Source organism: Myotis myotis, unplaced genomic scaffold (assembly GCF_014108235.1).
Source record: "Myotis myotis isolate mMyoMyo1 unplaced genomic scaffold, mMyoMyo1.p scaffold_m19_p_8, whole genome shotgun sequence".
Taxonomy (NCBI): domain Eukaryota; kingdom Metazoa; phylum Chordata; class Mammalia; order Chiroptera; family Vespertilionidae; genus Myotis; species Myotis myotis.
In genome coordinates, this window is record NW_023416390.1 from 67,363,304 (window position 1) to 67,379,900 (window position 16,597).

At 35.6% G+C, this 16,597-nt stretch overlaps 1 pseudogene; it reads left to right on the top strand.

The window, feature by feature from the left end:
* The window catches only part of LOC118662064, a 66,218-nt pseudogene extending 49,919 nt beyond the window's left edge, over positions 1–16,299 (top strand).
* The last annotated feature ends 298 nt before the right edge of the window (positions 16,300–16,597 follow it).

Here is a 16,597-nt window from a genome sequence, read left to right on the forward strand (position 1 = left end):
TTTTCTGAGACAGCCTAATTTACATATTTGTAAATATTAAATATAAGTTTAGAAATTGATATTTCCTTTTTCTCATAAATGGTCATAAATCATTGATGGAATTTGAATATGTTTGAGATGAATTAATTCCTCCTCTTGTTCTCTTGGAAGCATAGCTACTTTCGTCCATGCTTGTAACATTCTGTGCTATGACAGGGTAATTCACAAAAAACAAGAATGTACATATTTTTCTTTTATTTTGCCCTTCTCTCTAGTTACTAAGTATGTTGACTAAAATATTTTGTCCAGTTTTTAATGTAAGTGCATCAGTCAGGCACTGATTCATCTTCAGATATCAGGTAGATGGCTATTTGTTATGAAATATTACCTTCTCAACTTTAAGTTTATATAAGATGTGGGCAAAACAATAGAATATATTCATAAACACAGTTAATTTTCTAAATGCTAAGCTAGAGCTGACAAAAACAAACAATAAAAATAAATATTTTCTGGCTTTTGCTCATTGAGAACACTTGTTAACCAAAATTTATTCTGAGAAATTCTTTTGGCACTATATTCCCTGATTCTTATTTGCTTATTCCTTATTGATTCTCTAGCTTACAATTGAATATATATCAATGCCATTTTAAAATGCATTTGTTAAGTAAATGGAAAATAAAATATAATAAAATATGAAGGTCAATTTGTAAAAGAGTATATTTCAAATGTTCATTTGTAGATGGCTATTTGTCACCAAGAACATATTTTTCTATAGAATATAGCTATTAGGTTCCCAGGCTAACCCACAGATAAATCATTCTATTTAATCAATGTTAATCATACTAGCCTTGGTTCTTGACAGCAGGACCCCTGCTACTTGGGGAACAGGAGAATGAAGAGGATAATGAAGATAATTACTCTCCCATCCTCCCTTTCTTGGATCCAAAACTCTTTCAGTATCTTTTTAGAATATTTAATTTAAAATAAAATCACACCTTTAAACCTCCCATTCTGCATATATCTCCAATTGGAGATATACCTTCCTACTGATACCTAAGTACTTTGATATACTTTCCATAGCTAACAATTTTAAGCTATTACTATGTGAAAGAATAATTATAAATGCTTTAAAGGTATTATTTTTTTGTAACCACAATTCTGTGGTGTGGGTACTAAATTAACACCATTTTACAGATGAGGAAATAGAAAAGAGTGGGATTTAGTAATTTTTTTACACAATTAAAAAAAATGGGTTCCAGTACATCCATTCCATCCCAAATCTTCTCTGTATGGCCTGGCACCCAAGTCTACTCTTCACAGTGCTGACCTCCTTTACCTGTGCTCAGACCCTACCACCAAACTCCCCATCTGTTCACGCATTTAGTTAGGTCTTCCTTCCTAAGTTAGGTCTTAGGAAGGAAGCAATAATTTTGATCTAATTATTACTGCCTCTTCTAAATTTCCTCAGAGAAATTTTAAAAGATAATGTTTCTGAATTAAATAAATATCTTATGGGGATAAATTCCATTGTAAAGAACAGGGAAGGAAAAAATAACACCCTATTTGGGTGGGAGGGGTGCTCTGGTTTTGAGCCCCCTTTGGGTACCTTGCTCCTTCTCATAGAGGTATCCCTTACTCACCTCATTTCTATTAAAAATATTCTTCCCATTATAAAAATACCATCTAGACTGCAGTCATTTTATGAAATTTAGATTATAAATGTATACAAATATTTTTAAAAGAAGCAATCTTAAATTCCATCCAGCAGAGAAATCAGATGCTAAAATTTTTGTATACATCTTTTCAACACCCCATCTCCTATATTTTGTAAATCAGTATACAACTAAGCAACTATTACGGGGTTCTCTCTTTTTTAAACTTAATATATAACGTTGGTATTTTCTAAGTTTTCACCAAAATTTTATAGATGTAATGTAAAATAGATGAGCCATATCTCATCATACGGAAAAGCATGGAAAACAGGTCTTAAATTTCTACTGATCATTTGTAAATGGGAGATTATAATTCAGGAACTGCCTTCCAAATATAATCTTTACCTCTTTGTCTTTCAGATGAAGGTTGGATTTGTAATGCAATTATATGTATTCAAAAATATGTAAGTGAAAAAGTTTATGTGGATTGTTAGGATAAATGAAACCCAAATAGATAGCTTTCAAACTTTAAAAGTAAAGCTGTGTGCTTTTACTCCCCTTATCTTAAATACTTTGAGATTTCTAAAACGCATTGTTTGGTAGGAAAACTTTTAGTCATTGGCACCTTTTATAAATGTCAGTATATGAAAATAAGCCAATGGTGGGCTGATTCTATAGCCAAATATATAAAAAATAATCAACTTATTTACTACCACCATTAACCAGGCAATTAATTTTCATTTTTATCAGACTTGACCTAACGACATTCATTTAACAATAAAATATATTAATGATCAGTCTTCCAGAATAATTCAGACTCTGATAATTCATATGGAATGTGCTCTTCCTATTCTTTAACATATAACACTTTAATATTGGATAAAAACTGCTCTGTGTGCAACTGTAATAGATAACAGCACCTGAGGAGGTAAGTACAACTTGGTAACTGGGATTGACTAGATGTTCTGGTTTCATGTTTGATTAGTTTACAGTGACCTGTTCCATTACCAGTCTTTGCCTGGATCTATATGAACACTGGCAGTATGGAATCCACTGTTCAGATTCAGCTTCCAGATAATAATGCAGACATTTTCTGCTTTAGCTCAGTAGAAAATTACTGCTTTAAAAATATAATTGAAACTATCAAATCAGCAAGTTTTCAGATCTGCACATTATACCAGTATTAGAAATTTGATCACCAAACATAGGAAACAGAAATTAAGAAACCAAATGTAGTAGGAAAAAAAGTACAAATAGAAAAATCCGGGTTATGAGTCTATAAAATGTGTTTCCAAGCAAGTCCACATCAAAGATCAAGAAGACTCCAAATGCTTTCCGTCTCTATTCATTTCTTTTGTGATATTAAAAAGTGGACAGTCACTTTTACAAGATCTTAGCCTTGAATTGAACTGACATCTTATAGCCAAGTACATTAAAATTTGGAAGACATTCCCCAGAGGACTACTCACAAGGGGTAATATATATGTATATTTCTGTGTCTACATCTCTGTATAAAGAAAAGTGGGTAGGTCAGCAAATATAAGGAAATATATTCATAGCAATTAAATGCTTGCTTCTCTCACTAACCCCTTTTCTTTTATTGCCAAAGTATTTGCTTAAGAAAGCAGATTCAAAAACCGGTAAATGAACCTTGTTCCTTTGGTAGCTAGAGTAGTTTAGCTTCTCTTGGTTATTACTAGTAAATAATTCTCCTCGGCAGTAGGAAAAAAATCCAGCCCAGTTTTACGCATTCTAAATCAATCTCAGGTTTAAGAGAAGGTGCATGCAGGCTTAAAAGTTATTACAACTCCACTGTTTTCGCTGATAAATTACATGAATAACATTTGAGACAATGCATTGTTAAATATTTATGTCTACTACTATAGAACCAAGAAAAGCACAAGAACCCCTAGAAGAATAAATATATTTACCTAAATAAATTACTAAGACAAATATACTCCTATGTGCTCTGTACCAATAAACAGTAGGTATTCACTAAATTGTAGAATATAAATGGTTCATTTCCTCTAAATGTACACTGAAAGATCTATAACATGTTACACATTTCCTGTGCTTTGCATATATATTTCAATATTCATCATGAAAAGCCTTGCTTATGTGTCAATATACATTACTTTGCATATATTAAGAAGGGCTTTTTAAAAAAATTTTAACATTACGGATGCTTTTTATATGGGAGAAAGCTTAGGTCTTATTTCATGATTAACCCTTTCACGGCTCATCCTTTTTTCTCTACATGACATTTGCACAAAATGAATTGCTTGCTTAGACACAGCTAACTAAATAAAAGCAGGCCAGAGCTGATAGTATGAAAAATGGATTTTCATTACTGTTTCATTGATTCTTGTAAATAAGGGCCTGAGGCCTGCTCTGAAAAGGCTGCAAACAGTAATAATTTAATCTGAGGTGACATAGACCAAAATGTATGTGGACAAAAATCATCCTTGAATATTAAACAACAGCCTCAAGACAGAGGAAAGTGTTGCAGGCGAATTTAAATGTATGCAGATCAGTGGGTAACATATTTAAAAACAGAAATTAAAGATTCCTGTCATAAATCACATTTGCTGCCATGGATATGCCTTGTTATGCTGGCGTTTAAGAAAACCTGAAAGGTTAAGGCAGTTGGTGCATTAAATCGTACAAGGATAATTAATACTTTTCTTGTGGCTATTTATAAGAAATGGAAAATATAGTCAGATCAGCTGTGGCACTGTAGTAATTTGCGGGGGGAGCAAAGAAAGTATGAGTCAATAGTTTTAACTGGACAAATGTCAAATGCTTAATGATGCAGTCTCCCAATTTAGAAGCTGTTTGAAAGTTGTATATGTTTTAATGAGATTAAAAATAGTTTGCTCTCATACGACAAGTATCATTTGTTTGCCTCTCATCTTCTTCATAGTTCCCAAGAGGAAACAAACAACAACAATGTCCACATGGAATTTGTTGCTATACCTCAGCCACCTATCCTGTAGATGGTATATGAAAACAAATACATTTTCTGGCACCAAGCATGTCACCAGGTCTCAGAAAATAGTAAGGACGTAAATTTTTGGAAGGACTAATTTACTTGCCTTATCAGGAATTGGATTAGTAACATCAGAGAATCCACCCCCGCCCCCACCCTTTTACTCACACACACACTGCTTCCCAAGAAGAAAATCTGCCTTTGTGAGTCAATGAACTTAGACTTACAGTCATTCCATTATTTACGCCCCCGTCCCTGCCACCAGAGCTTGTAGGTTTGTATATGCTGAACTGAAATCAGTGCTTCTTATTAGAATCCTGCATTAGGAAAAAGTCCCCTCACACAGAAGGCATATAGCACCCAATCCTCAGCATGTGAAAGGCCATTTATCTTTCAGGGAACTGCTACCTGTATAGTATTGCTTTGAGCTAAGTGTAAAGAGTGGCCCGTCTTTAAAAGGGAAACTATTCTTGTTATGGATAAAATGGTCTCACTACTCTCAGTGTGTTATTTGTGCGAAATATAATCTAGTTTACAGGGTGTTTTGTTTTTTCATATTGGTGTTAAAATAATAGTGAGGTTTAAATATATCAAACGTATAGCCCTATCATATTTCAGTACAAAACGTGTATGAGATAAATAAGGACATTTACCAATATATTGATATAGATTAAGGAAGATACTTTTCTAGCTACAAAATCCATTAATATTATTATGATTGATTCCAGTCTAGCTACCTTTAACAGAAAGAGTACAATTGGAAATTGAATACAATGGGCTTTTGAATATCTGTTATATAAACAAGTAACATAAAGTTAGTTTTGGGGTTTTGGTAAGCTGTGCCATCACTAAGTGTTCCCTGTCGGCCTGGGGAACCAAACAATCCATTGGGGCTCTCAAGGTTTTTAAAATAGGGTGAGTTTACCCATCATTGATAGCTAACACCAAAGCGAGGTGAGAAAACCATTTTCACATTAACACTCCTGCTCAGTGTTGAGGTCTTTGGGTAGAGCATCATCTTTCAATACAACTCCACAACTCAGAACTCACCCATACCTTTATTCTTTTTATATATATATATATATATATATATATATTATTGATTTTTTACAGAGAGGAAGGGAGAGGGAGAGAGTGAGAAACATCGATGAGAGAGAAACATCGATCCGCTGCCTCCTGCACACCCCCTACTGGGGATGTGCCTGCAACCAAGGTACATGCCCTTGACCAGAATCGAACCTGGGACCTTTCAGTCTGCAGGCCGACGCTCTATCCACTGAGCCAAGCCAGTTAGGGCCATACCTTTATTCTTATTGGTATTTAAAAAAAATGCTCTATGGTTATTCTGAGTGAATGAGACCTCCCTTGCTAACATCTGCAGGTTTGTAATTGCTTAAGTGCTCACCCCTCCCCTGTGACTCAGTATCCAGAGACATTGCCTCATAGGTAGCGGGTGGACATCAATACAGCTGGCCTGACAAACACTCTGTGAGTAATGCCCCCATTGGCCAATAGTCCTTCCAATTTGAGCAAAAATGGTGTGGCTTCTGAGGAATGAGACTGGTTTAATATCACAACAATCTTCATGACTCAGCATGTGATCTCAGAGGATGTGACTTGGCGAGGTTGAAGACCTTCCCGCAGAGTGAAACTGATAAGGTTGTAGAAAGAATGGAACTCCTGTCTTCACACACCGGCCTCAGAAACCATGGATAAAATACAATCTCTAAAGTAAATTTGTCCAGGACAAATAATTAATTCTAGGGATTCAGTTATGATTTAAACAAAAATGATTATCTTTGCTATATTTCTGTAGACTGGACCTTAACTCATTATAATCTTTGTTCATTATTAATGGTGTGATCCCCAATCGGTGATCAACTTAAAAATTATTGAGCAACAAAGAGGAAAAAAAAAGAGAGAAAGAACTCATGGACATTGACAACAGTGTGATGATTGTTGGCGGGAAGAGGGGAGAGGTAGAAGAGGATATGGGGGGGATAAATGATGACAGAAAAAAAATTAAATAAAAATTTAAAAATTATTTGGCAGATTACTTTAAACTTAAATGTAAGGCTCTTTTCAGTTTTCAAAGTTCTTTTTTTGCTATTGGTATTAAACATGCATTAACACATTTCTGTGGAAGCAGATATAACCCAGCTGTTAAGGATAAGATAGGGAAAACAGACTAAACATGAATTGCAAGTGAGAATTTTTCTTGAAGAGAAAGCCTCTCTGTAAATTACGTTGCAAGGTGTTGATCTAGGGAATAACATTGTATGCTGTGCTATCACTTACTATTGCACAATAGCTAAAACATTTGCAAGATGTGAAATATTTCCTATGTAATAGTAGATTATTTTCTAGACTACTATTAAAGGTGGATTAGCAAGAATAGGGACACAACTTCAAAGTGAAGGAGCAAGTACTAGAGAAATAGATTGCTTACAGGCAAACAAAATATTTTATAAAACATAAAACTTATAGGTATAAGAATAATTTTACCATTAGAATGTTGCCAAATAGTTTCAATGTGAACGAGGAATTTAAAAAAGGGGGCTCATCAGCTAAACAGAGTTAGAAGGAGATAGGATAAAATGGGACTAATCATAGGCACTGATCTCTTAAGAGCTGTAATGTCTCCTATGGGTCTGTTATTGCTTTCGTAATAAATATATCTACTGTGCACGAGCATTAACCTCTGCAAAAATATCATGAGGAAGTGTAGCACATGGACGTGTAAACATTAGTGGCAGCTGCACTGATATATAAGTGTACAATGAAATGACTCCAAAGTAGCTATAATGTCCTATCATGGCAGGCTTGGTGAATGCCAATACATTTACATGATCAAAGAGACAAATGAATTGGCTTTAAATGTATCATTAGTTGTGAGCTTCATGATTCATCATAATTGACACTGCCTTCCAATGTCATGTAGAATAAAGTACATTAAAGCTATGGAGAGAGCTGCGCTTCAAGGTTTCCACACCGATCTGAGCATTGGTGGGAATAAATAGTACCATTTTAGAGAATTACAAAGATATATATATATCTTCACTCAAAGCAAATTTAAGGGGGAAATGTAGCATTTTACCAGCACAAAAACTCATGGTATCTGTTTTGAACAATCAGTGGTTATAGGCTCACTTAATAAACAGAAAACAACATGCAGAAGAAGAAGGTGGCTGAAATGTTCCATTTAGCTTAGGTTCCAGAATAAAATTTCCCTGCAATACACTAATAAATAACCAAGTGATCTTGAACGTCACCTATGCATATTTTTCAACCAAGTAATTTCACTTCTAAAAACACAGGATTCTTATATCATGTATAAAGGCCATCTGAGTTTTTTGTAATGAAGAATAATTAGAATCCCTATTATATCCAACAGAGGAATGAATCCACATTTAAAGTATCATCAGTTCTTCCCTAACTGGTTTGGCTCAGTGGATAGAGCGCCAGCCTGTGGACTGAAGGGTCCCAAGTTCGATTCCACTCAAGGACACATGCCTGGGCTGAGGCTCAATCCCCAGTAGGGGGTGTGCAGGAGGCAGCTGATCAAAGATTCTCTCTCCCTCTCCCTTCCTCTCTGCAATCAATAAAAATGCATTAAAAAATAAAGTATCATCAGTTCTAATATTTTGAATTTTCAAAGAATATTTAATGACTTAAAGATATACTTGAAATAGAAAAATGAATAAGAACAAGATATACAAATGTATTGATAATTTTGTAGAGTAATTTGTATCCATATTAAAAGTGTTAGAAGGAAATACACACAAAATATTAAAAATTGCCTTCAAGTATTTAGAGTTTTTCTATTAACTTTTCAATATCTTCCAAATTTTTAATAAGTATTACTTGTATAATCAGAAAAATGATTTGTCATAAATATTTGCTAAATAAGAAAAAAAAATGAAGAACTTACCCATAAAGTAGCAATGAAAAGCCCTTTCAAGGTGACTAGGATCTATTTTCTATCAATCTTCAGATCAATTACATTGATTTTCTCTCTTTTAAAGCAGGGTTTTATTAAGTAGTTCTCTTAAAGCTTCCAATTTCTATGTAGTGATGATGAAAACTAAGAAGAGATTTTCCAATATGAGATTATCACTAAAATACCTTTTAGAATGCAGGAATCTTCTCCTTTATTAAATCACCCTAATAAATATTCATTCAAATCCACTTTACTCAGAGTGGCTCCATCAGCTAAATAAACATATAAACATTACATAAGTCACATTTCTTGAACTTAAATTTGCCTCTTCTTTGCCTTTCACACCACTCATTTGGGCAAATAGACAATACTTGCAGATTTGCCTTCTGAACATGAATTAGTGCCTGGGTTTTAACTCATTATCTCCATTTTGAAATCCACCACATGCTGCAAACTTAAAAGCAACAAAACTGTCTTGGGGAGTCCCCTCAAATGCTGCCAACCATGCCCTAGCCATTGTGGCTCAATGGGTAAAGCATCAGCTGGTGCACTGAAGGACAGTGTATTCGATTCTGGTCAATGTCAGGTACTTGGGTTGCAGGTTTGATCCCAGCCCAGTCAGGGTACATGTGGAAGCAACCAAACTATGTGTCTCTATTAATCTCTCTCTCTCTCTCTCTCTCTCTCTCTCTCTCTCTCTCTCTCTCTCTCTCCCTCCCTCCCCCTCTCCCTCCCTCCCTTTCACTCTCACTAAAAAATCGATGGGAAAAATATCCTAGGGTGAGGATTAACAACAATAAGTCTAATTATAAACTGAGTAGCCTAATTATAAACCTGGATACTATTTGTGACTCATCCTACCTACTCTCACAAACATCAATTTCCCAGACCCATAGATTTACCACCTGTACCATCTTCCACCACCTGGCCTCCTAATAGTTCTGCTAATATACAGAGGAACACGTTTGTTTTTGCCAATCTATTCTCACATTGCAGACAGTTTCATTTCTAGAAGCCTAATCTTGTCATGTCAGTCCTCTTTCCTTTAAACACAAAGGCTTTGGCACAGCACTGAAGTCTCTACATCAGCGGTTCTCAACCTGTGGGTTGTGACCCCTTTGGGGGTCAAATGACCCTTTCACAGGGGTCACCTAAGACCATCGGAAAACACATATATAATTACATATTGTTTTTGTGATCAATCACTATGCTTTAATTATGTTCAATTTGTAACAATAAAAATACATCCTGCATATCAGATATTTACATCACGATTCATAACAGTAGCAAAATTACAGTTATGAAATAGCAACGAAAATAATTTTATGGTTGGGGGTCACCACAACGTGAGGAACCGTATTAAAGGGTCGTGGCATTAGGAAGGTTGAGAACCACTGCTCTACATGGTCTTTGCTCTGCTCCCCTTTTGATCTCATCTTTCTCCATACCCCTCTCTCCCTTCACATGCTCACATTGCTTCAGTTACTGTTAAGATTCTATCATGCTTCCTCTTACCTCCTGGTTGGGCACATGCTTTTCCTTCTGCTTATATTCTCTTCTCCTCCCTGTAGAACCCCCAAAGCACTTCTTTAACTGGATAAGCCCTGCGTAATTCTCACTTAACACTAAGGTCTTGTCCTCTGGATTTAATTAAGTGCTTCCTACATTCATGCTTCCACTTCACCCTTCCCTACCTTGAATATGGGACTTATCCCATTGTCCTGCAATTGTGAAGTAATTATCTGTTTTCTTCATTGAACAACATGCTCTTTAAGGGTAAAGGTATCTGTTATATTTAATGTTATATCTTCAGCTCCTAACTACACTACACACAAAGTAGGTATTTGATACTTTAATGTATAAAGAAATAAAATAAGTACTAGTATTTTTTAATTTAATAAGTAAACCATAAAAAGTAATCCTTAGTGTTAAGACTATTCTTACAATTAGGTCTTCTACATGCTGAATACTCATAATGATGATGATGGCTAAGATTTCATGATGTTTACAGTAAATCATGTTTTCTTCTAAATACTCAACATTTACTACTTCATTTGATTCTTTTAGCAACCCCATAAGGAGGTGTTATTATGGTCATTTTATACATGAGGCCACTGAAGCACTTAAATTTTAATTTTTCTCAAGGTCACAGTGATACTAAGGGTTTATATTAGGGCTCCGTGGCTACAGTAATATATAAACTTAACATTCTGAAAGAATGTCTACAAATAATACCTAAAAAATATACCTATAGTAATAACCCATTGCAGTCTCAGGTCAGTGGTGAGTTTGGGGTGAGGTGGGGAACTCTCTTCCACACAGTAATTCGTAAAACCAGGTTGATAAAAGTTATGTCAAAATTAAGCACATATTTTCCAAGATCATCTTAAAAGATGACATACAGACAATGCAAGAAGGTTGTATGGGACTGACCAGGATGTTGCATATCACTTCATTTTATTGTCAAGAATGCAGATATATAATAATCCTAACAGCAAGAAATGCTGAAACATAAGCTCAGAGGGGAAAAGAATAGATATTTTTGGTGAATGGTTTGCAGTCTACCACAAGGGCTGAGGCTGGGCTTGAACCCAGACAGTATGATACCAGAGACTAATTCTTAAGACTATTAAAGCTTCTCTAATGGAATGCGCCATGCCTATTTATTCCATATCCTAATTAGATGTATTATTTATGTCTTATAATGATACATGTTTTCTGCCCAAAATATATAGATTGTATGTATTTTTTAGATCAATTTGACAGCCTTTTGTTCTTTATATGTTTACATAGCAAGTCCATGCCTTACTTTGTGCTGAATATCTAATGAAAAGGATTGGTAATGTCATTGTCAAAACTTTATCTGCACCCTGGGTAACTATATGTTTGTAACTATATGAATAATTATATATTTAACTATAAAATTTTCTATACCTCTAAGTATATTTGTCTGAATTCAAGAAAAAAAGATAAGTTGGCCAAATTTAATAACATTTATTTAACCCCTACAAATGATGGTTTAAGGGCCAGATCCATGGGAAAACTTTATTAGTTACATAAAAGTTAACCAATATTAGTTGAATGAAATCTGAGGGATGTTTTCCTTGGGGCATCACAAATGGCAAAGATTGTCAGAAAGAAAGGAGGAGGGGAGAGCACAAGGGACAGATGTCTGGCATATAAAGTGGAATACCAAGGCATTATATGAAAACGGGAATTCATTAGTTTAGTCAGTTATGAGCCACTTAAAACTTGAAAAAAAAAATGTCAGTCTAGAATTTTCTCTGACAAGCTTGTTCTTTGGGATAAGCAGATGATTTAAGAAATTAATTTTTCGTGCCATATTTTTTGAATCAGAAAGGTAGAAGTATGGCTTTCTAATCTGGACTACTTAATATACTGGTTAAATGAATGCCTCCAAAACATTGTTTAAAACAACGATTTTTATTTTAGACAGGAATTTGGGAGGTACTTACTGATAAGTGTCAGGAATTTGGGAGGTACTTACTGAGCTCCTCTTGCTTGGGTCACTCTAGTAATTGTAGTCAGATGTCTGATTAGGAGGGCAGTTATTGGAAGTCTACTGGGTTGGCTCACTCACGTGGCTTGACCCTGGACTTGGAATGCCCAGAGAGAATCCTTTTAAGACAACTGCCTTCCCTGTCACAAAAGACTTCTTTTAGGGAACCTGACTATTTTGTAAAAGATCTTAATGTTTTAGGTATTTGTTCTATGCAGATGGTACCCCCTAAAAGCAAATAAAGTAGTTTTAATCCAACTTCTCCTTACTATATACTCTTTTACATGGATGTCTTTTCTTGGTGCCCAATAAATTAGTTCCATGGTTCTCTACCAGATAACTTTTAAAATCCTGAAGGACTTACCTTACTCCAGGGCATATATATTAGAATCTTGGGATAAGAAACAGGCATTGGTGTTATAAAAAACAACAACAAAACAAACAAATAAAAAAAACCCACAAACACATACAAACAAACAAAGTCCCCACAGAATTCCAATGGTTGTCTATGTTGCAAATCACTGCCATAACTCATAAACTACATACAAATTAAAAACAGCTGTACACCTGGGCCAGTTCCATCTGTTTCTCAGGGGGAAAAAAAATTAAAGCCCAGAGAAGAGAAATGGGTCACCCAAGAATATGGAGTCAACAACTACAACAGCCTTGTCTCAGAAGAAATAGTAAAAGAAGAGTCCCCGTGACCTCTTTGGAATGGTGATGGTGTGAAAAGTGGCAGAAAGGGGAGATGATATGTGAAGATGCTTCCAAGGTTTGAAGGGCATCATCATTGTGAAACCTTGCCCTTGGCCTTGGACCCCATGCCCTTGTGAGATTGCTGGATGACAAGGGGAAAGACTTGCTTTTGGAAATCAGTATGATGTAGCCCAGTGAAAAGAGGAGCTGCCCATTCTTCTGAGCATGAATGTTTAGATGTTAAACACCCTGGCCTCTCTTATCTCTCCTCTCCCCTTACTTACTAGTATAAATTTCCTTTTTTGCTTTTATTTTCCTTTATAATATTTTCAATATGAAGGTTTGGGAAACGTAAAAATATAAAGCAAATTACCAATAAATCCATTTCATTACACAATGCCTGACACATATATTCAAACTTTTACATAATAATTGTTGGATGAAAGAATATTGAAATTATTTGAGTAACAAGAGATATTCACTATAGTTTTTCTCCCCTCAAATAATTCCAATATTTGATGATAAAATTATTTTTTGATTCATGATAATTGTTAATTACTCACAATATTTAATTCATTTGCTGTAAATCAGTCATTGCCTTTTTGTTTACTTATCTTCCTGGCTGCTAGTATAACTTTTTTTTATCATTAAATTTTAAACATTTTTATTTAAATAGATTTAGTTATGTCTTCAATTTTCTTGTTCTTGATATTTGTTGAAATGTATCAATCTGTAACTTTGGATTTTTTGCCATCCTAGCGATGTTTTTCTTGAAAAAATAATTTATGTAATTATTGCTCCTGATCTTTGTTTTTGACTGGGTTATTGTCTTATCTGTATTTAATTTTTCTCATTTTTCCCTTTTATTTTCTTTACACTATTTTATCTGAGTCTGGTTGAATTCCTTAGATTTGACATCTAAAAATCAGTTTTCTAATGCATCTTATTTGTTGTTTTTGAAATGCATCTAATTTCAATTAAGCAATCATATTTTTTTCTCATGCAATGCCTTCTGATTTCAAATTGTTCCTGTTTCGCATTTCCTTCCTCCACGTAAATAGATAACATATTCTATCGAATCTTAATGAGATCTCATAAATCAGAAAGTTTCTAATAGTATGTTGTTGTTGTTTTATTCTGTTGTGTCCTTTTTATAATTTTGTTTTGTTTTTACAGTATATCTACTTTGTTGAATCAATTCCACTAAGCGTTCAGGAATGTCTCTTTGTTTTGACATAATGTATCTTTTTATAGAACTTGTAGTATTATTTTCTCCTGTACTCAGAAACTTTCTGTTTGTTCTGGCTGCTAGAGAAGGAAGAAACCCTGCCATATTGGGTTTCTAAAATGTTCACTGAGACCACATCCTGTTTCTTTCCCTCACACAGACTGTGAACGAATTTCTCTCAGCATTTTCTCCACTCAGATCATGGCCGCATTGCTCCTTCGGGGAAACTTTGACAGTGGGAGAGGGTCAAATTTCTGACCCCAATTCCCTCTGTGTAACAATGGTGAAGAGGAAGGGGCAGATGAGTACTGCTAAGTAACATTTGTTGAGTGCCTATCATGGACTAGCCACTAGGCTGAGCATTTGCCCTATAATTTAAATCACAACCCCTTCCCGTTTTACACAGAACACCAAGAGATAGGGAGTTTTAATACTTTCCCCTAAGACCATCCAACTATTAAATAAAGAGTATGGACTGAACCAATGTTCTTACTCATTTCACCATTTCCCCCCCTTTTTATTATTTAATTAAAATATTTTGAGCCCTAGCTGGTTTGGCTCAGTGGATACAGCATCAGCCTGCGGACTGAAGGGACTAGGGTTTGATTCCTGTCAAAGGGCACATACCTGGGTTGCGGGCTGGATCCCCAGAAGTGGGTGTTCAGGAGGCAGCCAACCATTGATTCTCTCTCATCATTGATGTTTCTATCTCTCCCTCTTCCTTCCTCTCTCTCTAAAATCAATAAAAATCTTTAAAAAAAATTTTTTTAAATATTTTGAAGTTGAGGGCCTGAGACTACCATCCTTCCTCTTTTTCTCACCAATAAAATATCTCCCCTGACACACTTTATGTTCTGCTACTCATTTCCATGGATCTCTCAGAAGAATAAAGGTAAAGGGCCAAGTTCACAAAAATCAACTTTCCCAGGGTGTACAAAAGAATGGCCAATTACCAGCTTATCTGACTTCTCAGAGATCTTTGCCCTTTTTAAACAATGTAGAAACTTGAATTCCAGACATGCTAAAAGGCATGACTTCCAAAAATACAATTTTCTTAAAAAATCTTGATGAAAAAATACTTAAGGCATATAACTTAAAGACTGACTAGGTAAAATCTTTATTTCAATGGCCTCAAAAACTTAGCTATGAAGCATTATTCCATAGGCTTAACTGTTATTAAGTGACATTAGTACTGTTTTCAAAGGATTTTGAGTACTTGCCTGTTGATGGCCATGTAACTAATATGGCCTCAATCCATCTCAGGACAATTGGATTATTGTAAAATTTAGAAAGCAGCCAATCACAAAGCATTTGTAACTCAGCACACTAATATATAGTGGCTTCATCAAGGTTTCTGGAATAATTGATAAAAACTGTTAGCCAAGTGGGACATAACCAACTAGAAAAGAAGCTGGAAATTGCAATAAGAAGGAAGGTCATAGGCAAGTTTGAGAGGCTCATTGAGAAAATATTTGACTCAGAATACTTGTTTTCTATGACCATCAACACCCACCTGAGTGCTTTGACCATAGGAAATGCTTAGTTAACACTTTTCCACGGGGTGACAAAGTAGCACTATAATAGGTGTCTGGAGAAAGATAATTAAAACAGAATGTTGCATTGATTTTTCAATTACCATCTACTAGCATCTGGGAAGACGCAAGTAGAATGTCACCAAAATTATATGTTGGCATTTAAACTCCCCATGACACATAGGGCTTTTGCCTAAATAAAACTTAAGCACCCTGGTCACCTATATTAAAATCATGCCCTTCAAAAAATCAGATTTGAGGGAGCAGAAGCAGTGGGAGCCCGAAAGCCTGTGAGCTAACCAGGAGCAAGTCAGCTTCCAAACAGTTTAATAATGAGGTTCTGAGGGCCCACAGGCCCACCCCGGCAGCACGGCCTACCCCTGCGGGGGCTCTGCGAGGGGCTCATCTAGGAGGCTTAGCAATATTCAGAGGCCCTGGCCAGCATGAGGACCCCCAAGCACACCCCGGAGTCCAGCCCCAGCCAGTGCAGAGAGAACCTGGCCTGGGCATCCTATGGTCGGACAGAAAAGGAGGTGGCTGATACATGGTTCAGTGTAATTAAGAATTGCAACTTCCAGCAGCCTGGCTTCAACTCTGAGACTGGACACTTCAGGCCATGGTATGGGAGAATACAAAGAGGATGGGAATAGAGAGAGCATCTGCAAGGGATGGGTCCTCCTTCGTGTTGGCTAGACACTTCCCAGCAGGGAATGTCCTCAACCAGGGCGTCTTTGAAGAAAATGTCCTGCCTCCAAAGAAGTAGCTTGCCAAATGTAAAGGGCAGCTGGCAGACTTAGAAGGTGGATATGAAAATTGTATAGAACAACAAAAACCCAGATGTGTGTCTCTCTTTGTGGGTGTGTATGCTTGTGTGTGATGCTTTAAACACACACTTGGGTATACAGTTTGGCATGAACTAATTCTTATCAAAGGAATGAGCCAATGAAGCCTTTACTCTGATGGCTAGACCACAATTATTTGGACTTGGGGAAAAATCAATTTTTAAACTTTTTTGTTATTTTTAAAGCAAACTTTTCTGGGGCGTACTTTTCTTACTTGTA